General features: G+C 40.7%; 1 protein-coding gene and 1 long non-coding RNA gene across 3 annotated transcripts in view; one reads left to right on the top strand and one right to left on the bottom strand.

Moving 5' to 3' along the window:
• Nucleotides 1–4,408, bottom strand: part of STAC (SH3 and cysteine rich domain) — a 335,857-nt gene extending 331,449 nt beyond the window's left edge. The window contains exons 1-2 of one of the 2 annotated variants that reach the window (XM_081527334.1): nucleotides 4,224–4,408; nucleotides 2,707–2,892 (exon numbers count right to left, since the gene is read on the bottom strand). The gene's annotated coding sequence lies outside the window, so the exon portion shown is untranslated. The remainder of the gene's footprint in view (nucleotides 1–2,706; nucleotides 2,893–4,223) is intronic. The other variant, XM_081527335.1, reaches the window with a different exon arrangement.
• Nucleotides 4,409–4,442: 34 nt separating this feature from the next.
• On the top strand, nucleotides 4,443–22,956 carry LOC145520567 (uncharacterized). Its single transcript, XR_014064600.1, has 3 exons — nucleotides 4,443–4,495; nucleotides 18,067–18,175; nucleotides 21,098–22,956. It is a non-coding gene; the product is annotated as an uncharacterized LOC145520567 (long non-coding RNA).
• Nucleotides 22,957–26,807: the final 3,851 nt, after the last annotated feature.

Genomic DNA, 26,807 nt, shown 5'->3' with positions numbered 1-26,807 from the left:
GTTTGAGAGTATATTTCAGTAAGGTCAGTTACTTCAGCAAGAAACATAAATACTGAATACTGACTTAACCAGAGTATATCTACTGGCAATATAGAGAAGAAATGTGCAGGTGGGCATGTGTTCTGGCTAAACCCTAATCAATCATAGGAATAAATCAACAAACGACATCTGAATGTCTAAATCCACAAACCACAATGTAAACATGACATCTAGAGATATTAATATAAATACCTGAACAAATAGCTAATAGAGTTGAATATTTTTGCTTCTGGGTAGTGGGGCTCAGCTATAAAAAAAGACTCAATTAGCCTGGTATCTTTTTCACTTTCAGCCATTTAGAACCATTTAACTTTTAAGCACATTTTTAAAATAAAATATGAGCAAAGTGAAAAACAAGCAAAGAAAGAAAATCCATACTTTTGCTATTTAAGAGTTTTGGATTTCTTTTACAATAGCCACTTACAAACTAGTTTCACTTTTACACTAGAATTTTGTCAGAAATTTAGCACTTATACCAAAGCGGCCATTTATAATTTAAAGCACAAAGGCAATGATACTCATCACAGGAAGAGTGGATCTATTTTTGATGAGCTTAAATAAGTTGCTAATTTGTCCCAGGAGCAATGATATGGGCACTGACAATCATAAATATTAATGTCCCAAGAGACCAGGTAGCAGCCTCAGAATGAAAATCACTGGGAGTAACAAGAAATAACACTGATAACTTAACATGGAGAAAATGAGGCAAAAGGTTTCAACTGAAGAGTTGACTCTGAACACCAGCATATCAACATCATCTTAGAAAGCTGGATATCAATTTCAAAAACTCTCTGCCTTTCTGGAATGGACTCCAGTCCTCCAGTCCTGTTAGAGAGTCACGCTAAATTTCAGAAACAGAACAGAAGTCAAAGTTCCTTCTTTTACTTTTCTAAGCTCCAAGCACTAAGGTCAACCTTTATTTTTTCTTCCCTGAAGATTCTTCTCTTTTATAAATGACACACTCTTCAAATACTTCCTATCAAAGGTACATTCTGCCATTAACCTATTAGGCTGTGGTCTTACTTTGTGACTGACAACTAGGTCAACCACCTTAGAAGGCAAGAATGCTGACATCCACGTTAAAAATAAACATACAGTTGTGAGGGAAGGGCAGCACCACAAATTGGAAACGCTGTAAAACCATCTTTTTGTTTGGACACTTCCATCTGTACACAAGGGAACACTTAGATTCTTACTTCTCTCTCAGTCCCCGCCTTCAAGGAAATGGTAGAATTGCTAGCAAAAAGAAATATAATCCATTCAAGAAGGTATTTAAGCAAAAACAATGCTTCTCGATTTTCAACATTATTAGACTTTGTAGCAGAGAAGGAATGTGGGCCTTCCGAGTAGCTTTGGGGGCTAGCCTGATGTGAGCTTCTAAAATCAGTGTCCTGAACTTGGATTTTGTCTTTTAAAGTTATGGACATTTAATTGCATGACATGCACCATTAATGTATCCCTTTTCTATTTAATTTTAAAATAATTTATATTATTCACCAGTAAAACGACACACCCAACTTTCTCTTAACATTTTCTAGAAAGCTTGATAACTCATTAAGTGTCCTGTTAATACTGTTACTACCCTGCAGCTGATACAGCAGTCTTCCCTTCTCCATGGTTTTGCTTTCTGAGGTTCCAGTTACCCATGCTCAAACATGGTCCAAAAATATTAAACAGAAAATTCCAGAAACAAACAATTCATAAGTTTTAAACTATACACCATGCTGGGTAGTGTAATCATGCCCTGTCCTGCTCTGTCCAGTCCAGGATGTGAATCATGACTTTGTCCAGCTTGTCCTGCCCTTAGTCACTTAGTATCAGTTATCAGTTCGACTGTTTTAGTAACACAGCGCTTGTGTTTAAGTAATCCTTCTTTCAGCTAATGGCCCAAAGCATAAGAGTAGTGATACTAGCAATTCAGAAATGCCATAGAGAAGCTGTAAAGTGCTTCCTTCAAGTAAAAGGGAGAAAATTCTCAAGGGAAAAAAAAGTCATATGCTAAGGTTGCTAAGATCTAGAGTAAAACCCAATCTTCTATCTGTGAAATTATGAAGAAGGAAAAAGGAATTTGTGCTAGTTTTGCTGTTGTACCTGAAGTTGCAAAAGTTATAGCCACAGTATGTATTAAGTGCTTAGTTAAGACAGAAAAGGCATTTTTTAAAAGAGAGGATATTTTTTAAAGAGAATCATTCATATAATATTTATTATAGTATATTATAATTGCTCTATTTTATTATTAGTTTTGCTGCTAATGCCTTACTGTGTCTACTATATAAATTAAACCTTATCATAGGTATGCATGTATTGGAAAAAACATAGCATATCTAGGGTTTGGTTCTATCCAGACTTTTAGGCATTCACTGAAGTCTTGGCACATATCCCCCAGGGATAGGTGGGGACTACTGTACTATAAATGGCTCTGAAGGGACTAAAGGAACACAGGTGAGCAAGCAGAGATGCTGGTCCTAGCCAGGACCCGAAGTCCTTAAACTCTGGGATACTGGGAAAAACACAGATTTAGAACTCAAAAATATTGTGTTCTAACTCAGCCACTTGCTTGACACATGACTTTTGAAAGTGTCTCATGTCTCTGATCTTCAGCTTCCTCTCAGACACCAAGGCTAACTCAGGTGCAGGACTAAGTGGGTCTTAAATGAGATAATGTACCGGAAGCACACCGTAAGGAAGGCCGGCGATGGTGGTGAGGGATGGTCCTCTTCTGTGTTGGGTCTGCTTCTCCACCTCTCCAGCTTCCATTCTCCAGGGTTCCTGGGGGTGCAGAACCTAGGCTTCCATCCACTGGGAAAGGCACCTGGAAAGATTTCTGTAGAAGAGTGGGTTGGACCATCACTCCTGGACAAGAGAAACCAGAACACACACTAACATGTAATCAGGAAAAAAAAACCTTCCTCAGGATATAAAGTGTGACAGAATAAAACAGAAATAATTACACCTGCATGATATAATTTTAAACATTTATCAGCATCCCTATTTGGTTGAATAGTAATTAAAGTGCTGCAAATTCTTCCTGGCTAATGGATATATTCAGAAAATAGAATGAAAAAGCTTTGAAAGAAGCCATGTGTTTAAAAAGATGAAAAGTGAGATTAAGGCAGGAGGGTTCCTCCATGGAAAAAAGTGTTGACATTTAAAACTGCAGGACCGCAGTCCTAGAAAACCAGACAGTAGGCGACACAGGCAATGAAATTTAATACCCAGCTCTCAACAGGTGGGCAGGCTGAAGCTGTGATAAACTGTTTCAACTCTGAAGTTTAGCTCAGGAACTGGAGCAGCCTGCACCAACAGATGGAGCCATTCAAAAACTAGCTGCATGGAGATAAGAGAAAAAGCTGTGGAGATGGAAATGGGAGAGAAAAAGGCAGGGCAAAATGTGGATCTGAAACATAGCAAATGCCATCTCCAGATGACCTAAGATCCAAATGGGAAAACTGCAAATGGCTCTTTGGAGAAAAGTTAGCCTAATGTAAGAGTCAAGCAAAAAAAACCAAAAAACCAAAAAACCAAAAAAACACTCAATACTGTTCCTTACACCAAACTGTGGCCTTCCCTAGTGATTATGAGTTTCATGGAGGAAAATACCTTCAGGCAAAATTCTGGACCAGGGCATTTTTAGTTTGTCTTTCTGCTGTAAAAGTTGGCTCTGGTCTATTTGTGGTTAGCACACAATCAGATTCTCCAGGCAAGGCCAAATTCTGCAGGCACCCTATCTGGAACACAAAGTGGGCCCCCACCGTAAAACATAATTGAAATAATGGGGCTGAAATCCTTGTTCTCGGTTTGCTTCATGATACGCATTTTTTTTAACGTGTCTTTCTCCCCTGTAAGTGCTTAGTGTGGCCACTGCCAGTTCTCCATCTCTTCCACTCTTTCCACGCCCTCATCTTACTGCCTCAGATTCTTTCCCCGTCTCAACTTCGGATCTCTGGAAAGCTCCTCAGCCCCGGGTGTCTTTTACTTCAACGCTAGTCGCCATTGGATTTGTGCGGTGCTCCCTGCACCGCCCCACCCCGCGCAGGCGCGCACACAGTCGCAGGGACCGTCGGGCCTCTCTCGCTAGACCGCAAAGTCGGCACCTCACAGGCCCAGAAGTCGAAAATGAGAAACCCGGGTGAAACACAGGTTCAGTGAACTCGCAGCCCCGTGAGGAATATCCCTTGACTCACCTCTAAGGTCAGCGTTCCTGCCAGACCACTAGCCTGGTGTGAGCGTCTACAACGCGAGTCTTAAGCCACACACAGCGCGAACATGCTAGAAGCACGGATCTCCTAATCTTCCAGCGCGCCTCACCTTTGCGTCCCATGCAGCCTTCTGAACGGACGAGCCATTCTCGCGCGACTTGTACCAGATTCTGAGGAAAGGAAAACATTCGCGAGACTTGGAACTTGAGGCTCTTTTTGCGATAGAGGTCAGCGTGGTGGCAAGGGCAGCCGTTTGGGTAAGTGGTGCTCGGCCGCTAAGTCATGTCCGACTCTTTGCGACTCCCATGGACTAACCCACCAGGCTCCTCTGTCCATGGGATTCTCCAGGCAAGAATACTGGAGTGGGTTGCCATGCCCTCCTCCAGGGGATCTTCCCCACCCAGGAATGGAACCTGCATCTCCTCCAGATTGTTTACTGCTGAGCCACCTGGGAAATAAGTCTATTGCTGCTGCTGCTGCTGCTGCTAAGTTGCTTCAGTCATGTCCGACTCTGTGCGACCCCGTAGACGGCAGCCCACCAGGCTCCGCCGTCCCTGGGATTCTCCAGGCAAGAATATTGGAGTGGGTTGCCGTTTCCTTCTCCAGTGCAGGGAAGTGAAAAGTGAAAGTGAAGTCGCTCAGTCGTGTCCGACTCTGTGCGACCCCATGGACTGTAGCCTACCAGGCTCCTCCGTCCATGGGATTTTCCAGGCAAGAGTACTGGAGTGGGGTGCCACTGCCTTCTCCGAATAAGTCTACTAGGGAACTTTTTTTTTTTTTTTTGTAATGTAGATTAAAAAAAAAAAATGTAGGCCCCACTCCAGATGTACAAATCACATTCTCTGGGGTCGGGCAGGGAATATAAGAATGGCTGTGGTGGGGTGGGGTGCTTTGGGGTTAGACGGCAGGCAATTACTGTTTATTCAGCAAAAAGTAATTTCTGTTCTTAAGCAGATGTGATAATAAATATATAAGTGGTTACATGTATCAGATCACGTTGTACACCTTAAACTTATGCAAGGTTACATCTTAATTATGTGTCAAACAGCTAAGATACTCTATACAATACAAACATGACCATATCACTTTTCCGGTAAATCCTTGAGTGGTTTTCCTTGGCTCTTAGGATTAGACTCCAAAAGTCCACACCATGTCAGAATGTGGTGGTTAACAGGGGGGCTTTGTACCCAAAGTTTTGGGTCAGCGCTCTCTGCTCCATTACTCACTACTGTTCCCCTTAGTTAAGGCTCAATGCCCTGATCTAATCTCTCTACATCGTGTATGTTTATGAGGACTGATTAAGATGTGTGAGAAGCACTTAGCGAAGTATCTGGCATGTAGCAAATGCTCTGTAAATGTTAACTGTAGTTATTTTTAGCCACTAGAAGCACCTTTCTGACCCCAGCCTACCTTTCAACTCTCACCCGGCACTGCTATTTACCTTGTGCTTGATATTCTGGCTATATTACTCTTCAGTCAGTTCTTCAATAACCTTTTTTCACTTTAGAACCTTCATATATGATTCTCCCCCTGAATAGAAATCCACCTTCTTTACCCAATTAATATCTCCTCAGACTTAAGATTTAGCCTCCATTTTTCTTTCTTTGTTTCAGTCCTTGGTTCAGGAAGATCCTCTGGAGTAGGAAATGGGAACCCACTCCAGTATTTTTGCCAGGAAAATTACATGGACAGAGGAGCCTGGTGGGCTACAGTCTAGGGGGTTGCAAAGAGTTGGACACCATTGAGCACATAAACATTTCTTCGTATAAAGCTTTCCTGAGACCTAATAGAAATCATTGTTCTCCTTTACCAGGCTGGTGCAACCATCCTGCAGCTGCTGTGAGTGATGGCCCTGTTTTCCAGGGAACTGACTTAAAGAAGTGGTTCTTAAATATTATGAATCACAATCACCTGGAGGGTTTGTGGACCCTCTGAGTTCTGCACCCCATTTCTGATTCAGTAGGTCTGAGGAGCTCCCTGAGAATTGACAGGTCTAACAAATTCCCAGGTGATGGATCGTCAAATCATGATGACCATGGACTGCCCTTTCCCTGAGGTAAATTCTCCTTGCCTGAGAGTTACAACAAACCCTGCCGAGCTCTCCTTCACATCAGAGACTGACTCACTGACAGAGGGGCAAAAAAAAAAAATGGTTTCCTGACAACAAGGTGCAACCATCTCTGGGGTATTGAACTCATCCTCCACAGTCCCTGGGGAATCAAGCCGAGGCCTCTGCTTTGCTCAACTCCTTTCTTTGCCCCACCCTGCTCCCCCCACTTCCATTTTCACTTACATTTTCCCCAGAGCACTTCTTCAATAAACCATGTACACGAGAATCCTGTCTTGGCCTCCGTTTCTGAGGAGCTCAAATGAAAGCACACATACACAGAAATGCAGTGTGGAAATACAGGTGAATATAAAGAGCAAAATTGATAAGAAAGGAATACGAATTTCCTCAGAAGAGGATTTGCCAGAGCTTTCTGAGATGAAGCATATTTTCCCTTGAAAGCCTGAGCGTAGGCAAGGATGCATCCCATAAAAATCTTAAAAGTTTATCAGCATCATTTTTAACAAGCCTCAAAAGCCCAGTTGTACCTGAGGCCCGTGAGTACTCAGATTTGCCCTAACTCTGAGGCACTAGGTTGTCATTTCATATAATGAGACGATCTGTACTTTCCAGGACCTGAAACAGGGAGGCTCTATAAATTCTGCACCAGGCAGAGTGTGGAAGTATCTTTTAATGGCCCCAACAACTACCATTTCACTGTCTGGGATCTGCCGATATGAGATAATGTTGATAAACTGCACTGCTTTCTGCCAGCAATAAAACGAGAGAGCAAACAGAGTTTAAGGGCTGCAACTAACTTTTTGTTACAAGCAAGGCCAGAGGGCAGGGAAGGAAGGCTGAGGAGGCCTCGGTGTCTGGTGTTTAGAAATGGGCTATGTGGTCCCACATGGCCAACACTCTGGAATCCGTGTCATCTTTGTAAATCAGAATAAATGGGCTCAGCCATCTTCCTTGAGCAGGTGTCAGCCCTCCTTCCCAGCCTGGCATGCCTACAGTAGAGGCTGCAACCATCTGGATTGCTGTCAGGAAATCACAGTGATGCTGAGTCTGGACCACAGGGCAATTAGCAGAGCTCTCCACAGGAGCTTTGTGTCTGCTGGAGCCCTCCTCACCAGTCCATTCCTCATGCCTGGCGTGACAATATCCACGTGGCTATAATAATAATGAAGGCATGGACTGAGCGGGCCATCTGGTAGGTTAGTAAAAATAACAAGAAGCTCTCTGCATGGGGAACAGCCCTGATCACGAGTCAAAAGAGGTGGAGTTTACGGGAGAATGGATACATGTATATGTATGGCTGAGTCCCTGTGCTGTCCACCGGAAACTATCATGACATTATTAATCAGTCATACACCAATATAAAATAAAAAGCTTAAGTTTTTTTTTAATAATCAAAAATAAAAATCGTTTAAAAAAGAGAGAGATGTACCTGGTGCTGAGTGTAGATGGATGTATCTCCAGATTTCTACACTTTTAACAATAGGGGGCATAAGGTGTCTATGTTGTCTGTGGTTTTTGGTTTGCCTGCTAAAACCCTGATCCCTTTCCTGGTTTCACCAAGTAATTCTACCAGCAAGATTTGCAGCAGGGTGCTGTTTTTTTTTTTTTTTTTTTTTTCTTTTTTCTTTTCTTTTATTATTATTATTTTTTTTTTTTAGTTGGGGGCTAATTACTTTACAATATTGTAATAGTTTTTGCCATACATTGACATGAATCAGCCATGGGTTTACATGAGTTCCCCTTCCTGGACCCCCACCCACCTCCCTCCCCATCCCATCCCTCTGGGTCATCCCATTGCCCTGGCCCTGAGCCCTTGTCTCATGCATCGAACATGGAATGGTGTTCTGTTTCACATATGATAATATACATGTTTCAATGCTATTCTCCCAGAATGTCCCACCCTCACCTTCTCCCTCAGAGTCCATAAAATTGTTCTATGCATCTGTGTCTCTTATTCTGTCTCGCATAAAGGGTTATCGTTACCATCTTTCAAATTCCATATATATGCATTAGTATACTGTATTGTTGTTTTTCTTTCTGGCTTACTTCACTCTGTATAATGGGCTCCAGTTTCATCCATCTCAGTAGAACCGATTCAAATGTATTTTTTTTAATGGCTGAGTAATATTCCATTGTGTATATGTACCACAGCTTCCTTATCCATTCGTCTGCTGATGGACATCTAGGTTGCTTCCATGTCCTGGCTATTGTAAACAGTGCTGCGATGAACATTGGGGTACACGCGTCTCTTTCAATTCTGGTTTCCTCGGTGTATATGCCCAGCAGTGGGATTGCTAGGTCATATGGCAGTTCTATTCCCAGTTTTTTAAGGAATCTCCACACTGTTCTCCATAGTGGCTGTACTAGTTTGCATTCCCACCAACAGTGTAAGAGGGTTCCCTTTTCTCCACACCCTCTCCAGCATTTATTGCTTGTAGACTTTTGGATAGCAGCCATTCTGACTGGTGTGAAATGATACCTCATTGTGGTTTTGATTTGCATTTCTCTAATAATGAGTGATGTTGAGCATCTTTTCATGTGTTTGTTAGCCATCTGTATTTCTTCTTTGGAGAAATGTCTGTTTAGTTCTTTGGCCCATTTTTTGATTGGGTCGTTTATTTTTCTGGAATTCAGCTGCAGAAGTTGCTTGTATATTTTTGAGATTAATTGTTTGTCTGTTGCTTCGTTTGCTATTATTTTCTCCCATTCTGAAGTCTGTCTTTTCACCTTGCTTATAGTTTCCTTTGTTGTGCAAAAGCTTTTAATTTTAATTAGGTCCCATTTGTTTATTTTTGCTTTTATTTCCAATATTCTGGGAGGTGGGTCATGGAGGATCCTGCTGTGATTTATGTCGGAGAGTGTTTTGCCTATGTTTTCCTCTAGGAGTTTTATAGTTTCTGGTCTTACGTTTAGATCTTTAATCCATTTTGAGTTTATTTTTGTGTATGGTGTTAGGAAGTGTTCTAGTTTCATTCTTTTACAAGTGGTTGACCAGTTTTCCCAGCACCACTTGTTAAAGAGATTGTCTTTTCTCCATTGTATATTCTTGCCTCCTTTGTCGAAGATAAGGTGTCCATATGTGCGTGGGTTTATCTCTGGGCTTTCTATTTTGTTCCATTGATCTATATTTCTATCTTTGTGCCAGTGCCATACTGTCTTGATGACTGTGGCTTTGTAGTAGAGCCTGAAGTCAGGCAGGTTGATTCCTCCAGTTCCATTCTTCTTCCTCAAGATTGCTTTGGCTATTCGAGGTTTCTTATATTTCCATACAAATTGTGAGATGATTTGTTCTAGTTCTGTGAAAAATACCATTGGTAGCTTGATAAGGATTGCATTGAATCTATAGATTGCTTTGGGTAGTATACTCATTTTCACTATATTAATTCTTCCATCCATGAACACGGTATATTTCTCCATCTGTTTGTGTCCTCTTTGATTTCTTTCATCAGTGTTTTATAGTTTTCTATATATAAGTCTTTTGTTTCTTTAGGTAGATATATTCCTAAGTATTTTATTCTTTTTGTTGCAATGGTGAATCGTATTGTTTCCTTAATTTCTCTGTTTTCTCATTATTGGAGTATAGGAATGCAAGGGATTTCTGTGTGTTAATTTTATATCCTGCAACTTTACTATATTCATTGATTAACTCTAGTAATTTTCTAGTAGAGTCTTTAGGGTTTTCTATGTAGAGGATCATGTCATCTGCAAACAGTGAGAGTTTTACTTCTTCTTTTCCTATCTGTATTCCTTTTATTTCTTTTTCAGCTCTGATTGCTGTGGCCAAAACTTCCATAACTATGTTGAATAGTAGTGGTGAAAGAGGGCATCCTTGCCTTGTTCCTGACTTTAGGGGAAATGCTTTCAATTTTTCACCATTGAGGATAATGTTTGCTGTGGGTTTGTCATATATAGCTTTTATTATGTTGAGATATGTTCCTTCTATTCCTGCTTTCTGGAGGGTTTTTATCATAAATGGATGCTGAATTTTGTCAAAGGCTTTTTCTGCATCTATTGAGATAACCATATGGTTTTTTTCTTTCAATTTGTTAATGTGGTGTATTACATTGATTGATTTGCGGATGTTAAAAAAACCTTGCATTCCTGGGATAAAGCCCACTTGGTCATGATGTATGATCTTTTTAATATGATGTTGGATTCTGTTTGCTAGAATTTTATTAAGGATTTTTGCGTCTATGTTCATCAGTGATATTGGCCTGTAGTTTTCCTTTTTTGTGACATCTTTGTCTGGTTTTGGAATTAGGGTGATGGTGGCCTCATAGAATGAGTTTGGAAGTTTACCATCTTCTGCAATTTTCTGGAAGAGTTTGAGTAGGATAGGTGTTAGCTCTTCTCTAAATTTTTGGTAGAATTCCGCTGTGAAGCCGTCTGGTCCTGGGCTTTTGTTTGCTGGAAGATTTCTGATTACAGTTTCGATTTCCGAGCTTGTGATGGGTCTGTTAAGATCTTCTATTTCTTCCTGGTTCAGCTTTGGAAAGTTATACTTTTCTAAGAATTTGTCCATTTCTTCCAAGTTGTCCATTTTATTGGCATATAGCTGTTGGTAGTAGTCTCTTATGATCCTTTGTATTTCTGTGGAGTCTGTTGTGATCTCTCCATTTTCATTTCTAATTTTGTTGATCTGATTCTTCTCCCGTTGTTTCTTGATGAGTCTGGCTAATGGCTTGTCAATTTTGTTTATCTTCTCGAAAAACCAGCTTTTAGTTTTGTTGATTTTTGCTATGGTCTCTTTTGTTTCTTTTGCATTTATTTCTGCCCTAATTTTTAAGATTTCTTTCCTTCTACTGACCCTGGGGTTTTTCATTTCTTCCTTCTCTAGTTGCTTTAGGTGTAGAGTTAGTTGATTTATTTGATTTTTTTCTTGTTTCTTGAGGTACGCCTGTATTGCTATGAACCTTCCCCTTAGTATTGCTTTCACAGTGTCCCATAGGTTTTGGGTTGTTGTGTTTCCATTTTCATTCGTTTGTATGCATAATTTGATTTCTTTTTTGATTTCTTCTGTGATTTGTTGGTTATTCAGAAGCGTGTTGTTTAGCCTCCATATGTTGGAATTTTTAATAGTTTTTTTCCTGTAATTGAGGTCTAATCTTACTGCATTGTGGTCAGAGAAGATGGCTGGGATGATTTCAATTTTTTTGAATTTACCAAGGCTAGATTTATGGCCCAGGATGTGATCTATCCTGGAGAAAGTTCCATGTGCACTTGAGAAAAAGGTAAAATTGATTGTTTTGGGGTGGAAAGTCCTGTAAATATCAATTAAATCTAATTTGTCTATTGTATCATTTAAAGTTTGTGTTTCCTTGTTAATTTTCTGTTTAGTTGATCTATCCATATGCGTGAGTGGAGTATTAAAGTCTCCCACTATTATTGTGTTAGTTAATTTCCCCTTTCATACTTGTTAGTATTTGCCTTATATATTGTGGTGCTCCTATGTTGGGTGCATATATATTTATGATTGTTACGTCTTCTTCTTGGATTGATCCTTTGATCTTTATGTAGTGTCCTTCTTTGTCCCTTTTCACATCCTTTATTTTAAAGTCTATTTTATCTGAAATGAGTATTGCAACTCCTGCTTTCTTTTGGTCTCCGTTTGCATGAAATATGTTTTTCCATCCTTTCACTTTCAGCCTGTGTGTGTCCCTAGTTTTGAGGTGGGTCTCTTGTAGACAGCATATATAGGGGTCTTGTTTTTGTATCCATTCAGCAAGCCTTTGTCTTTTGGTTGGGGCATTCAACCCATTTACATTTAAGGTAATTATTGATAAGTACGATCCCGTTGCCATTTACTTTGTTGTTTTGAGTTCGTGTTGAAACATCCTTTCTGTGTTTCCTGTTTAGAGAAGATCTTTTAGCATTTGTTGGAGAGCTGGTTTGGTGGTGCTGAATTCCCTCAGCTCTTGCTTGTCTGTAAAGCTTTTGAATTCTCCTTCATATCTGAATGAGATCCTTGCTGGGTACAGTAATCTGGGTTGTAGATTATTCTCTTTCATTACTTTAAGTATGTCCTGCCATTCCCTTCTAGCCTGAAGGGTTTCTATTGAAAGATCAGCTGTTATCCTTATGGGGATCCCCTTGTGTGTTATTTGTTGTTTTTCCCTTGCTGCTTTTTATATTTGTTCTTTGTGTTTGATCTTTGTTAATTTGATTAATATGTGTCTTGGGGTGTTTCGCCTTGGGTTTATCCTGTTTGGAACTCTCTGGGTTTCTTGGACTTCTGTGACTATTTCTTTCCTCATTTTAGGGACATTTTCAACTATTATCTCCTCGAGTATTTTTTCATGGCCTTTCCTTTTATCTTCTTCTTCTGGGACTCCTATGATTCGAATGTTGGGGCGTTTCATATTGTCCCAGAGGTCCCTGAGGTTTTCCTCATTTCTTTTGATTCTTTTTTCCTCTCTGCTTCATTTATTTCCATCATTCTATCTTCTACCTCACTTATCCTATCTTCTGCCTCCATTTTCTACTGTTGGTTCCCTCCAGAGTGTCTTTTATCTCCTTTATTTCATTATTCATTCTATATTGACTCCTTTTTATTTCTTCTAAGTCCTTGATAAACATTTCTTGCATCTTCTCAATCTTTGTCTCCAGGCTATTTATCTGTAACTCCATTTTGCTTTCAAGATTTTGGATCATTTTTATTATCATTATTCTAAATTCTTTTTCAGATAGATTCCCTATCTCCTCCTCTTTTGTTTGGCTTTGTGGGCATTTCTCATTTTCCTTTACTTGCTGAGTATTTCTCTGCCTTTTCATCTTGTTTAGATTGCTGTGTTAGGCGTGGCCCTTCTGTATTCTGGTAGTATGAAGTTCCTCTTTATTGTGGAGGTTCCTCACTGTGGTTGGGGTTGGACAGGTGGCTTGTCAAGGCTTCCTGGTTGGGGGAGCTTGTGTCGGTGTTCTGGTGGGTGGAGCTGGATTTCTGCTCTCTAGAGTGCAATGGAGTGACCAGTATTAATTTTTGAGATGTCTATGGATTTGGTGTGCCTCTGGGCAGCCTGTATATTGATGCTCAGGTCTATGTTCCTGCGTTGCTGGAGAATTTGCGTGCTATGTCGTGCTCTGGAACTTATTGGCTCTTGGGTGGAGCTTGGTTTCAGTGTATATGTGGAGGCTATTGGATGGTCTCTTATTAATTAATGTTTCCCCTGGCTTTCAGTCTTATTCTTGCAGTAGCTTCAAGACTTCCCCTTCCATACAGCATCAATAATAAAACTTTTAGGTTAATGGTGAAATGATTCTCCACAGTGAGGGATACCCAGAAAGGTTCACTGAGTTACATGGAGAGATGGGGGGGTGGGTTGAGGTGACCAGGAGGGGAAGAGGGAAGTTCAAATGTGGAGAGAGCAATCTAGCCAGTAAGCACTTCCCTCTGTGCTTTCCACAGTTTGGAACCCTCAGAGTGGTTCACAGAGATACATAGAGAGGGGGGAGGATGGTAATAGAGGTAAGCATGAGTAGAAAGGGAGGAATCAAGAGGGGAAAGAGAGATCTGGGCAGTATCCTGTTCCTGAAGTGTTCTCCGGTACCCAGATCACCCTCAGGGATTCACAGAATTGGGTTGAGAAGAGAAAGAGGAGGGTGGGAGATAGAGGTTCCCTGGGGGAGAAGAAAGAGCATCAAAAGGGGGAGAGAGTAATCAGGCCAGTGATCACACTCCTGAGTAAAAATGGGTCCTAAAGATTGGGTTCTTAAATGTATAAAATTGATATCAAATATGTAAAACAAAGATTAAAAATCTAGAGTAGAGGTTAGACTCTTATAAAACTTACAATATAAAAAAAAAGAGAAAAAAGGAAACAGTGTAAAAAGAAAAAAAACAGTAAAACAGTAAAAAAAGAAACAGTAAAAAAAAAGTAAAACGAAAAAAACAGTAAAAAAAGAAAACACAAAAGGTATAAGATATATGTATGTAGTTTGCTTCAAAAATAGGTTTTTTTTTTTGCAAGTTAATAGTGGGTTATGAAAATTGAAGTTAAAGGTGTAATAGAGGACTTGAAAAAGGAAAGAAGAAAAAAAAATTTTTTTTAATTAAAAAAAATTAAAAAAAAAATAGTAAAAAAATATATATCCCGGACTTTCTCTGGAGCTGTTGTGAGCAGTGTGGGGTCTGCTCAGTTTCAGATAGATCCTTATTCCTGCTTATACTTTTCAAGATCTATAGGTCCTTTTCAATGCAGTCGGTATTAACTACAGGGATTTTAATCTGTTGGCCTGTCCCTTCCAAAGCGCTTCCCTCTGTTTATTTGGCTTCTGTTTGGAGATCTCTTCAGTATCTAATTTCCGCCCTGCAACAAAGCGGTGGAGGTGATCTCTTTAGGTTCGCTTGTTCAATCGTGCTGTGGGGAGGAAGGAACACTGCAAATCTGGCGTGTGTGTGGTGAGCTCGCAGTGTCTCGGCCGCACTGGGTTCGCCCCCGCTCACGGCGTGCGTGCTTTCCCCGTCTACCCTGCTCAGGCTTCAGGTTACTTCGCCGGGGAGTGGGCAGGGGAGTGGGCCCTGAGATGCGTGCACTTCCCAGGTCTAAGCCGCTCAGGTTCAGGCTCCCGGTTACTCCACAAAGGCGCAGACTGTTTCGCCCGCGGCTTGTGCCGTTCCCGGTCGGAGCTGCTCAGGCGGCCAGGAGTTTGGCGAGCGCGCTCCCCCTGTTGGAGCGGTGCGGCTTATCACCTCCCTGGTCCCCGCCTCGGTTTACGGGCGCGCCCGGCTCCGGTGTGCTTTGTGTCGGTTCTGGGGAGGTGGTCTCTGGCTGCGACCCTCCCGGCGGCTGTCGACCCTCCGGGATCTCAGGCAGTCTTTGCTTAGAAACTGGGAGCCTGTTTGCAGTTTGGTAGGGGGTGCCCTCTCTGGGGCCGAGTTTGCCCCTTTCCGGCTCTGGCGGGCCCCGCCTGCCCGCTGTGTCCGGTGGGGGATGGGGCGGTCCACAGCCGGCTAGCTCTCCTCTGGTATCGCTCAGTCCTTTGTTCTGTGAGCGGGCCGGCAGTGCCTTAGAGTTGGGCTTTTCGCGGGATAGTTCTCTCTCTCTGGCTGTCCCACAGTTTAGGTTACTATCTCACGTTAGCTCCCTCAGATTGCCCTCGGGGCACTCGGGCCCGGTCCTTACCCTAGGCAGTGCCGCCCGCTCCTCTCCGTTCAGCCCCCACTTGCTGGTGGCAGATGATGCGAGCGTCTGGGGTTCTTTGCTGGGAGTTGCTTTAGGCACGTAATCTGTGGATTTTATTTATTTTTTCCTCCCAGTTACGTTGCCCTCCGAGATAAGAAATCTTCCCCCACACCCGCCGGTGAGAGGGTTTCCTGGTGCTTGGAAATTCCTCCTCTTTTACGACTCCCTCCCCGGGACGGGTCTCCGTCCCTAACTCTTTTGTCTCTCTTTTTATCTTTTATAATTTCTCCTACCTCTTTTGAAGATAATGCGCTGTCTTTGTGGAAGCCTGACGTCCTCTGCCAGCCTTAAGAAGTAGTTTTGTGAAGTTTGGTCAGCGTTCAGATGTTCTTTCGATAAATTTGTGGAGGAGAGAGTGGTCTCCCCGTCCTATTCCTCCGCCATCTTAGCCCCGCCTCCAGGGTGCTGTTAACTAGTACCTTTACTAGTCCTGGAGTAAGTTCAGTAAAGATAACTCTGGCTGACAAAATCACAAGAGATTTCATGGCTCAGATAGTTTCCACAGTACTGTGAGAGAGAGTGAAGGCAGGATTCAAGTTTATCTTTTCATAAAGATCCTGAGCAAAGGTACAAGGAAAGGAAATGCCCTTTCCCTTCCTCTGAAGCATTTCACAATTCCTTCCCAATTTTGTTGTTTTCTGAAAATAAGAAAAACCTTCATGTTCTGCATGACAACTGGAGGAGGGACTTTTATCTGGAAATTGATGGAACCCAATTTTTCACTGCAGCCTTTCTTCTCAGAGATACTTGTTCAGAGGGATTTCCTGCTCCTATCTTCTAAGTGCAACAGCTATACCATCAAATACCCCAAGTTTAATTAATCTTACATCAACACTGGGCAAAAGAAACATAATTCCACACAATGGAAATGTTATCACTGGGTCAGGGATGTAGAGTGGAACATAGTTACTCTACTAAGTCCTGGGGATTTTTGACTGCTACTTGAATATTGAATTCAGAAAATTCTCAGGAAACATGCAAGAAGACATAAGAGGCCCATCTCAAAAAAAAAGTTTCATATGTATTAAGTGGCTCTTATTTTAACCTTTTAACAGCTGATATGGAATAGAATCTTGGGGAAATATACATAATATGAAAAACATAATTGCTCTTCTTTTTTCATGTTATTATGTAAATGACCAATAATTTTTGTAAAGGATGTAACATTTAATATCATGGAATCAAGCTCTAATTATGGCTCCATCAAGGATGGAATCATTAGTTTACTGAGATCCTGTTTTAAAAAAATATCCACTAAAATCTTTTTGTAAAATACAGTTTTGTCCCAAGACTATTTTGTAAAATACAGTTTTTTTCCCAAGACTATTTTGTGAGTCAGAGGAAAAAAAAAATAGAAGCTCCTCATCCTAAACTGTAGTTGTTTTCCTTCCCCACCTGCTGCTGCTAAGTCGCTTCAGTCGTCTCCGACTCTGTGCGACCCCATAGACGGCAGCCCACCAGGCTCCGCCGTCCCTGGGATTCTCCAGGCAAGAATACTGGAGTGGGTTGCCATTTCCTTCTCCAGTGCATGAAAGGGAAAAGTGAAAGTGAAGTCGCTCAGTCGTGTCCGACTCTCAGCTACCTCTTCAAAAATCAAACCCCAGTCTTTTCTTCTAGCTGGCAGGACAGAGACCCCAGAGAGAGCATGGCAAATCTGAGTGTCTTTCTGGTAGATAAGCAAAGCTGGAATGCTCAGCTATGAGGATGCTGAGGAGGAAGTGATCCATGAAGCTTGTGTCTGGAGTGACTTACTGAGAATGTTATCTCAAGTAAAACACTCTGGCTTTCTAGGTGGCGCTAGTGGTAAAGAACCTGCCTGCCAATGTGGGAGACATAAGAGACTCAAGTTTGATCCCTGGGTCAGGATTATCCCCTGGAGGAGGGCGTGGCAGCCTACTTCAGTATTCTTGCCTGGAGAATTCCATGGACAGAGGATCCTGGCGAGTTGCAGTCCATAGGGTCACACATAGTCGAACATGACTGAAGTGACTTAGCAGGCATGCAGACAGCTCTAACCCTATGATCTTACTAAAGGACTGTCGGCACCAACTCTCAACCTGTCTCTCTCCTCCTGTTTTATTTTTTCTACTTTTTGGATCCTTATATTCATGTCTTTACTTCATATTATAGGTAACTTTTTCTCAGGGCACTCTCTCAGTGCCCTGGTTATGATTAAAATGTTTACTATGTTTATATAGTAATTTTTCTATCATCATTTTATGCAGTTTATAGAGGCTGACTTGTGTTTTATATATAGTATAAATGTTATATATTTGCTATCAGCTCTACAAATTACATTCTAATTTTAAAAATTTATGCACAGCAATGCAGAATAATAAACAATCATTTCCTGCCCTCTAACCGGGAAGTGGAGTCATTATATAAAGTCACGTAAAAAAGAGGAGAGGCTTCTAGAATGTCAGAGATTTTCTCTTAAGTGTCTTCCCTGAAACAAGTTATGGTAGTATATGCCATGTACAAGAATATGTACTTCCCTTTGGGGAGTCCAGTTTGCTTATTTTTCTCTAAATGATTTTTTTTCATGTTCTTTTTATCCTAAGGAAGTGCCTTTTCTTTTCAGAAATGGCTCTTTGTCCAAGGAGAAACACTTTCCTTCCCATGTCTGTTAATGGAAGATCTTGCCGTCAGCTTGGAAACCGCCAAGCAGGTGGTGATTTGTGGAGGGCAAGGTAAATGTTCATCATCCACGTCCCTTCCCTGCCTCCGAGTGGGGCTAGTGGAAAAGACCTGCCATTGTTTTCATCATTTGCAAGGTTCTCTTTATTGGAAAATAGAGAGCTGGTAGAATTTGTGTTGGAGGTGATTCTTCTTTCTTGAGAGGATGATAGCATGCCTAAAATTATGGAAGCATAAAAGCTGCAGGTTTTCTATAATGGGCACTGCTCAGTATTATTAATAACTGTGCACAAGGCACTTTTATGTTGGCAAGTGGCTTCAATCATTTTTATCACGTAATAGCTGCAGAGGTTCAGTGAGCTCTTCAATCTCTTCACAAGATTGGGTGCCAGGAACATGTAGGGTTTTAAGGCTGGAAGGAAATTCCCAAGGCTCATTCAAGAAATGTTTTTGAATTATTAATTCAAGAAATGTTTTATATGCATGCACACACACACACACACACACACGCTTCAGTATTTACCAGGAGGGTTATGCCAGTGAAGTAAATGCACTCCCTGCATTGTCTAATCTAATCCATACAGTAACCGTATGAGGACTATACCATTACTGCACCCTTTTCACAGATGAGAAAAATGAAGTTAAGGAAGGGACTTCCTTGGTGATCCAGTGGCTAAGACTCCCGTGATCCCAATGCAGGGGGCCTGGGTTCGATCCCTGGTCAGGGAACTAGATCCCACATACTGCAACTAAAGATCCTGCATGCTGCAACTAAGACCTGCTGCAGCCAAATAAGTAAATAAATAAATTAATTAAAAAAAGTTAAGGAATCTATTGCAAAGATAATAAGTAGCAGAGCCTGGACTCAAATCTAGGTGTCTTATTTCAAATCTCACAATCTTATGCTAGATCTGTCCAATGAGAGACCATGTGTGACAGCCCAGACGGTGCTCTGTGCCCTACCAGAAAACCCCTCCCCCATATGATCCTTGACCAAGACCCCAGAGACTCCCCTAGGGTAGGAAACAGAAACAGCCTCAAGTCAACTTTAGCTACAGATAACGACCCAAGAATCCTCTCCAGGCCCCTCCCCCTGCCACTGCTTACTCAGTCAGGCAGAGACTATGTGTTCCAGAAAATAAAAATCAAAAGGAAAGAAAGAAATCAATAAAGACAGAAATCAATAAATTAGAAAACCAAAAGAAGGCAAACCGAGTATTTAATTCAAGAGCTGATCTTGGGAAACACTGATAAACAGACAAACCTCTTACACTGTTGAAGAAGAAGAAATTATTGGAGAAATAGGATATAGCCCAGATTCAGAGGGGGTTAAGCAGCTAATTATATGTTTAAAAAGCTATGTATAACTCATTAATGCATTTTTAAAATCTCACCAAAATAGTTGGTATCTGGGCTAATACAAATTGAATATAAAAAAAGACAGAGGAGGCAGAGAGCCTTGAAAGGCAAACACATATGGGAGAAGCGGGAAGGGATTTCAAAGAATTAAGGAAGGGTTCAAGAGGCATTAGGTTGTCACTAATTTACTGGCAAATTTTATGATGCTTTACAAATATAATACATTCTTGAGACTTCCCTGGTCATCCAGTGGTTAAGACTCTTGCTTCCAATGCAGGGGGCACAGACTGAATCCATGGTCGGGGAAGTAGGATCCCACATGTTGTGTAGGATGGGCAATAAAATTAATAAAATATAATACATTCTTAATTTGTGTGTTTCTTTGAGTGTGCCTATGTGTATGTGTTTGCATTGCTGTTGGGTACTTATTACCTGGCACAAACCCTGGTAAGTATTTGGTACCAACTATTATTTAACATTCATAATCTTACGAAGTAGGTACCGTTCTTATTCCTTTTCTTACAAATGGGGAATACTAGCAAGTAATGAAACTGGATTTTTAACCCAAATAGTTCACACTTCAGGGCTTAGATTCTTTTTTTAAATTTTATTAAGATATACCTGGCATATAATGCTGTATTACATAATTTATATATGTGTATATTGCAAAATGATTGCCAAAATAAGTTTAGTTAACATCCATCACCACACATAGTTACAAGTTTTGTTTTGTTTTGTTTTTTTTTCCTGTAACAAGAATTTTAAGATCCACTCTCTTAGCAACTTTTAAATATACAGTATTGTTAACTAAAGTCACTATGCTGTATGTTACATCCTGAGGACTTAATTATCATATAACTGGAAGTTTAAACGTTTTGGCCATTTTTACCCATTTTGTCCACCCCTACTTCACACGTCTGGTAACCACCCATATCTTCTCTAAATCTATCAGTTTGGGTGTTTATTAGATTCCACATATATGTGAGATCACATAATATTTTTCTGTATTGGTCTGAGTTATTCCATTTTGAATAATGCCTTCAAAGTCTATCCATATTGTTGCAAATGACAGGAATTTGTTTTCTTCTAATGGATGAATAATATTCCACTTTTTCTTTATCCATTCATTCGTTGCGTACACTTAGGTTTTATCCATGTCTTGGCTATTATAAATAATATTGCAATAAATATAGGGGTGCAGATATCATTTCAAGATAGTTACTTCTATTCCTTCAGATAAATACTAATACCAGAAGTGGGTTTGCTTAATCATGTGGTAACTCGATTTTTATTTTTGAGGGGAAACCTCAAACTATTTTTTATCATGGCTGCACTGATTTATGTTCCCAACAATAGTGCCCAGGTGTTCCCCTTTCCCCTCAACCTTGTCAACACTTGTGATTTCTTGTCTTTCTCCTAATAGCCATTCTAACAGGTGACAGCTTATTGTGGTTTTGATTTGTATTTCCCTAATGATTGTTGTTGTTGTTGAGTTGCTAAGTTGTGTCTGACTCTTCTGCAACCCCATCGACTGGACTCCAAGGATGCCAGACTCCTTCTGTTCGTGGGATTTCCCAAGCATGAATACCGGAGTGGTGTTCTATTTCCTTCTCCAGGGCATGTTCCTGACCCAGGGATCAAACCCATGTCTCCTGAATTAGCAAGCGGATTCTTTACCACTGAGCCACCAGGGAAGCTCCAGTGATTAGTTATGCTGAGCACATTTTCAGGTACCTGTTGACCATTTTGTATGTCTTTCTTCTTTGGAAAAATATCTGTTCAGCTCCTCTGCCCTTTTTAAATTTGGATTGTTTGGGTTGTTTTTTTTCCCTGTTGATTTTAATATAAGTTCTTTATTTTTGGCTGTGCTGGGTCTTCACCGCTGCGTGTGAGCTTTCTTTAGTTGTGGTGAGCAGGGACTACTCTTCGTTGCCATGCACAGGCTTCTAATTGCAGTGGCTTCTCTTTTGTGGAGCACAAGCTCTAGGCACATGAACTTCAGTAGTTGCAGCGCATGGGCTCAGTAGTGGTGGTACAGTGGCTTAGTTGCTCCGCAGCGTGTGGAATCCTCCTGGACCAGGGATTGAACCCATGTTCCCTGCATTGCAAGGCGGATTCTTAACCGCTGCATCACCAGGCAAGCACTCATACGAGTTCTTTATATGTATTGGATATTAACCCCTCATCAGATAGGATTTGCAAATATTTTCTCCCATCCTATAGGTTGCCATTTCATTTTGTCGATGGTTTCCCATGTGGTACAGAAGTTTTTTAGTCTGATGTAGACTCATTTATTTTTGCTTTTATTTTGCTTTTGCTGCCTTTGCAAGTGGTGTCAAATTCAAAAAAATCATTGCCGTGATTGATATCAGCTGACTTATCCATATGTTTCCTTCTAGGAGTATGATGATTTCAGATCTTACATTCAAGTCTTTATTCCATTTTGAGTTTATTTTTCTCTATAGTGTAAGATAGTGGTCCAGTTTCACTTTTTTGTGTGTGATTGTGTGGTTTTCCAAGCATCAATCTAAGGGTCTGCTTTAGGCCAGTACTGTTCTGTTTTGATTTGTGAGAGCCTGGACTCTTAACTACTACCTTAAAGTTGCTCCCAGAACATAAACTGCAGCGAAATACAGAATTTCATAAAACAAGCACTGTGTCAATGCAATAACCTTACCAATAATTATACCTAAGAAAAAATATTTGGGCAATTCTCATTTTTCAAATATCAAAAATCTTAAAATAAGATACTGGTATATCAATTATTTTAACCTGAATAGTGTACCATAATCAAGTATGTTTATTTCAGCAATATTTGGAAATATATTACATAATAATTTGAAGGTGAAGAAAATCATATGAATGATATCAATTAATGTCAAAATGTAACTTGTATTTTGATTTAAAAGATAACACAATTGTAATCTCTGACTCTCAATGGTAAAGTACTAAAATAATTCCATTAAAGGCAAGAACAGAAAAAAAAATACTCCTTCATTGTTTTTATTTTTTAAGAATTTCTAGTCAGTGCAAGAAGAAAAAGATATTTAGGTGTTTGGAAGTTGTGATGAAATTTGTTATAATTACCTGCAGATTCTCAATGTGAAAATCCAAGAAAATCAATGTAACATTGATGAGAAATTCAAAGAACAACTCAGTAAGTAAGCTAAATAAAACGGACTATTAAAACAATTCAAGAACTGCTTGGGCTTATTACCCACATTTATTTCAAGGTCATTTTTATTACCAACTTACTAACACTTTGGATATTATTTTTAATTTCACAAGCCTTTTTATATTGGATATGATTTTACCATTCTTTACAAATCTTGTTTTAAATCTCCTGTTTTGTATTTTGATTAAATTCTCTTGTCCTGGCTATTCTAAATGAACTTGGGCAGAAATAACCATGTGTCCAAATGCCATTTCTTCCTTCTGAACATGTGACAGATATTAATCATCTCTTCCCCAGCCCAGATGTGGTCTCCAAATCTTTCTCCATACAGCTATTACTAACTGATTGGCACTGGTTTATGCAATATACGTGAATTTCCCTCCCCAGTCTAGTCAATTTACCTCAGTCCACCCAGTGGATTTCCACCAGGAAAGGACCATACAACCTCTAACTTGCTAAAAATTCAACTTTATTGAGTCCTCTCAGAAGGGTCAAGGGCTATAATATGTAATCTGTTAGAAAGTAAGCCCTTTTGGAAATGGGATTAGCAGAGGTGGTGACAAATTGATTCAAAGGGAACACCAAACTTTATTTTTGACTTTTCTGTAACCTGTAGCCTTAAGAGTGACAAGCTTGACAGTTCTTTTATACTTAGACTGTCAAAGCCATCATTGCACCCAATGTCTGTAGTTCACAGTCATTTCTAGCTGACAACAATACCATGAGCTCAGGTCAGCTATTTGGGAAGGTTCAAACTTGATTAAAAATGATTAAAGAAATACCACCTGGGGGAAAAAAAAAGGTGCAGAATTTCATTCACATTCTCCAGTGGGAGTTGGTGTAGGGATATAAGAAAATAGCTTGGTTATGATGACAACACATACATGTTGCAGAAGATAGAAACACTAACTCATTTTGTTGCAGGAAGGGGGACCGTCTTCCAGGGCTCAAGAGAGGGCTGTAGTCTAACACTCAGAAATGAACTGTCCAAGGAGACCCATGTGCTGACAAAACAAGAAACTTTAATGGGAAACTTTAATGCTCTCTACCTGGGTGGAGAGCAACAGGATAAGTGGATCCAGGAGAGCTGCCGCACAGCCTGCAGTCTCCAGTTTTATGGTGATGTGGTTAGTTTCCAGGTCGTCTCTGGCCAGTCATTCTGACGCAGGGTCATTCCTGGCGGTGTGTGCATCACTCAGCCAAGATGGATTCCAGGCAGGAGCATTCTGGGAGGGTAGGATTATGGGTTGAAGTCTCTTCTCCTTTTGATCTTTCCCAGATTCTTCCAGTTGTGGTAGCTTGTTAGTTCTGCATTCCTCAGTAGGACTTTCTGTTGTAAGATTAACTCATGCAAATCGTTACTAGTGGGAGGTTTTGGTCAGTGCTTCCCCTAATAATTTTATCCCAGAAAATAAGCATTTAAAAACAGGATATCCTCAAAGAATTATATTAGGCACTGTGGAGTTAAAAATATATTAAAGATAAAGGGTATGCAGAGATGTATCAACGTACAGTCTTTCCTTCTAGGAGAATAAATGAACATCTGAAATTGGATTATAGCAACTGCTGGTTAAATCTTGTAAGAGACTTCCCTTTACACTTAAAGGAGATGTGAATGCTCTAGCAGACTGATGAATGATCTGTCTCTGCCTGCCTTTCCACACAGATGCCATTCTACTTTTCCAGTCCATTGGTTCACTCAAGACATTTTGACCTCAGGGCACCAGTGCAAAACCCTATGGGGCTCCATTCACACTGACAACTGCACAGCTTTATACTACATCCTTGAATGACCTTCTTTTAATTCCTGGAAAACTGTCTTTTTTTCTGCTTCACAACATTTGCCTATGCTTTTCCTTCTGCCTAGAATGTTGTTCCTTCACACTCCTATTTTTCACTTGACTGATTTCTTTACATCTTGATGTCTTGGCTGACAGTTTATTAATACTTCCTCACCAAGGCCAAATGAATTATTTTCACCCCCTCCACTCTGCCCACATACACAATATGATTTCTCTTTATTTATTGTCTCCTGTACTCCCTGTTTTTGCCTCACAGAACTAGTGAAAATGTATAAGTATATATTTTGAGTTTATTTAACATAAGTAGGTTGTGTGTTTTTTGAAGGGGAAAATGTTTACTTTCAAAACATGTTTACTTTGTTTTATAGGCAAATTGGGCTTCCCTGCTGGCTCAGACAATAAAAAATCCACTTGCAATGCAGAAGAACTGGGTTCAATCCCTGAGTTGGGAAGAAATCCCCTGGAGTGGGGCATGACATCCCACTCCAGTATTCTTGCCTGGAGAATCCCCATGGACAGAGGGGCCTGGCAGGCTGCAGTCTATGGGTTTGCAAAGAGTTGGACACGACTGAGTGACTAAGCACAGTACATAGACAAGATATCTAGAAAAGTCCTTGTCATTTACTAGGCCCAAACTTAAAATATTAAATGGATAAAAAAGTGAACAAAGACATATTACCTAGATAAATGAAGAGGAAACATAATCAGTGATGAGCTAGAGAAACAGAATAAGATTTACACGAACTTGGAAGAGTGAGAAATCACTGCTAACTGAAATGATGGAAGGGGCTTCATGAATTTGGTGATAACTAATGAAAAGGGGCTTTCCCGATGGCTCAGCTGGTAAAGAATCCACCTGCAATGCAGGAGACACAGGTTCGATTCCTGGGTTCAGAAGATCTCCTAGAGGAGGAAATGGCAACCCACTCCAGTACTGTTGCCCCAAAAATTCCATGACAGACGAGCCTGGCAGGCTACAGTCCAAGGGGTCTCAGAGACTAAGCACTATAGCACACGTGATTAAAAAACAAATAGTTGGGAGTTCCCTGGTCGTCCAGTAGCTGGGACTCAGGGCTCTCTCTGCTAGAGGCCCAGGTTTGATCCCTGGTTGGGGAACAAAGGTACTGCAAGCCACATAGTGCTACCAGAAAAAAGAGTATTGGGATGATGAAATGTACTGAAGTTGAAGGAATAAGAAGTCTGGAGTTTAAGAGAACTCTAAATTTATGCAAATTGTGTCTATCTGGACAAGTCACTTAAGTCACCAGAGTTGTTTCCTAGGTGAAATAGAGGCTGTGATGATTAAAGCACATGAGATGACCTTTGAAAACAGGCATTCAGTCCCCAGCACAAAGCGGGTGCTTGATAACTGTTATCATTATGTCGGCATCATTGGGCTTTCTAGATCAACCAACTAGACAGAATGAATCAAGGAAGGAGGTAGAAAAGTGAAGCGTATGGGAGCTGGGGATTTAGATTAACTGGAACTGGAGTTGACTGAAAGGAAGGAGAAAGAAATATGATTTGTTGTTGGTTATTGGACATGAGCTAATTTGAGAAAAGGTAGATTAAAAATAGATTAAGAATTAATGTTTAAAAAAAGCCTGATTTGAAAAAATTGTCTTCAGATACTCCCCCCCACACACACACACACACTGCCACGGTGGGGGGCGGGCAGGCATTAGTGGGGAGTCATGAAAGGCTTCTAGTTGAGAAGACAAAATGATCAGAATTAGTTTCAGGAGTGTTGATTTGGTAGCTGGCTTGCAGAGAGCTTAAAGGAGTGAGAAACCACTTTGCTTTGATTTGGCAATAGTGGAAATGAGATGCTAGGGGTGGCATTGCTGCTGCTGCTGCTGCTAAGTCGCTTTAGTCGTGTCTGACTCTGTGCGACCCCGTAGGCAGCAGCCCACCAGGTTCTGCCGTCTCTGAGATTCTCCAGGTAAGAACACGAGTGGGTTGCCATTTCCTTCTCCAATGCATGAAAGTGAAAAGTGAAGTGAAGTCGCTCAGTCATGTCCAACTCTTCGAGACTCCATGGACTGCAGCCTACCAGGCTCCTCCATCCATGGGATTTTCCAGGCAAGAGTACTGGAGTGGGTTGCCATTGCCTTCTCTAAGGGGTGGCATTACTTTGAGGGAATTCAGAGGGGAGAGAGAGAAACATCTGGAAGCAGTTTGTTGGAATGCTGTTGATTGAATGAATTTTTAAGAAGCAAACGGACCTGAGAATTTGGGGACCTAGAGGCAGGTTGGATTTCCCTTCAGAGCTACATCATACTGGAGCAATTTGACATGTCAGTTAAAATATATTAAAAACTTGAGAATTTCTTTTGATGTCTCTGTTTT

Source organism: Giraffa tippelskirchi, chromosome 9 (assembly GCF_054371585.1).
Source record: "Giraffa tippelskirchi isolate mGirTip1 chromosome 9, T2T-mGirTip1v1.2.pri, whole genome shotgun sequence".
NCBI classification, from domain to species: Eukaryota; Metazoa; Chordata; class Mammalia; order Artiodactyla; family Giraffidae; genus Giraffa; species Giraffa tippelskirchi.
The sequence above is the reverse complement of the archived record's forward strand: the minus strand, read 5'-3'. Positions and strand labels throughout refer to the sequence as shown.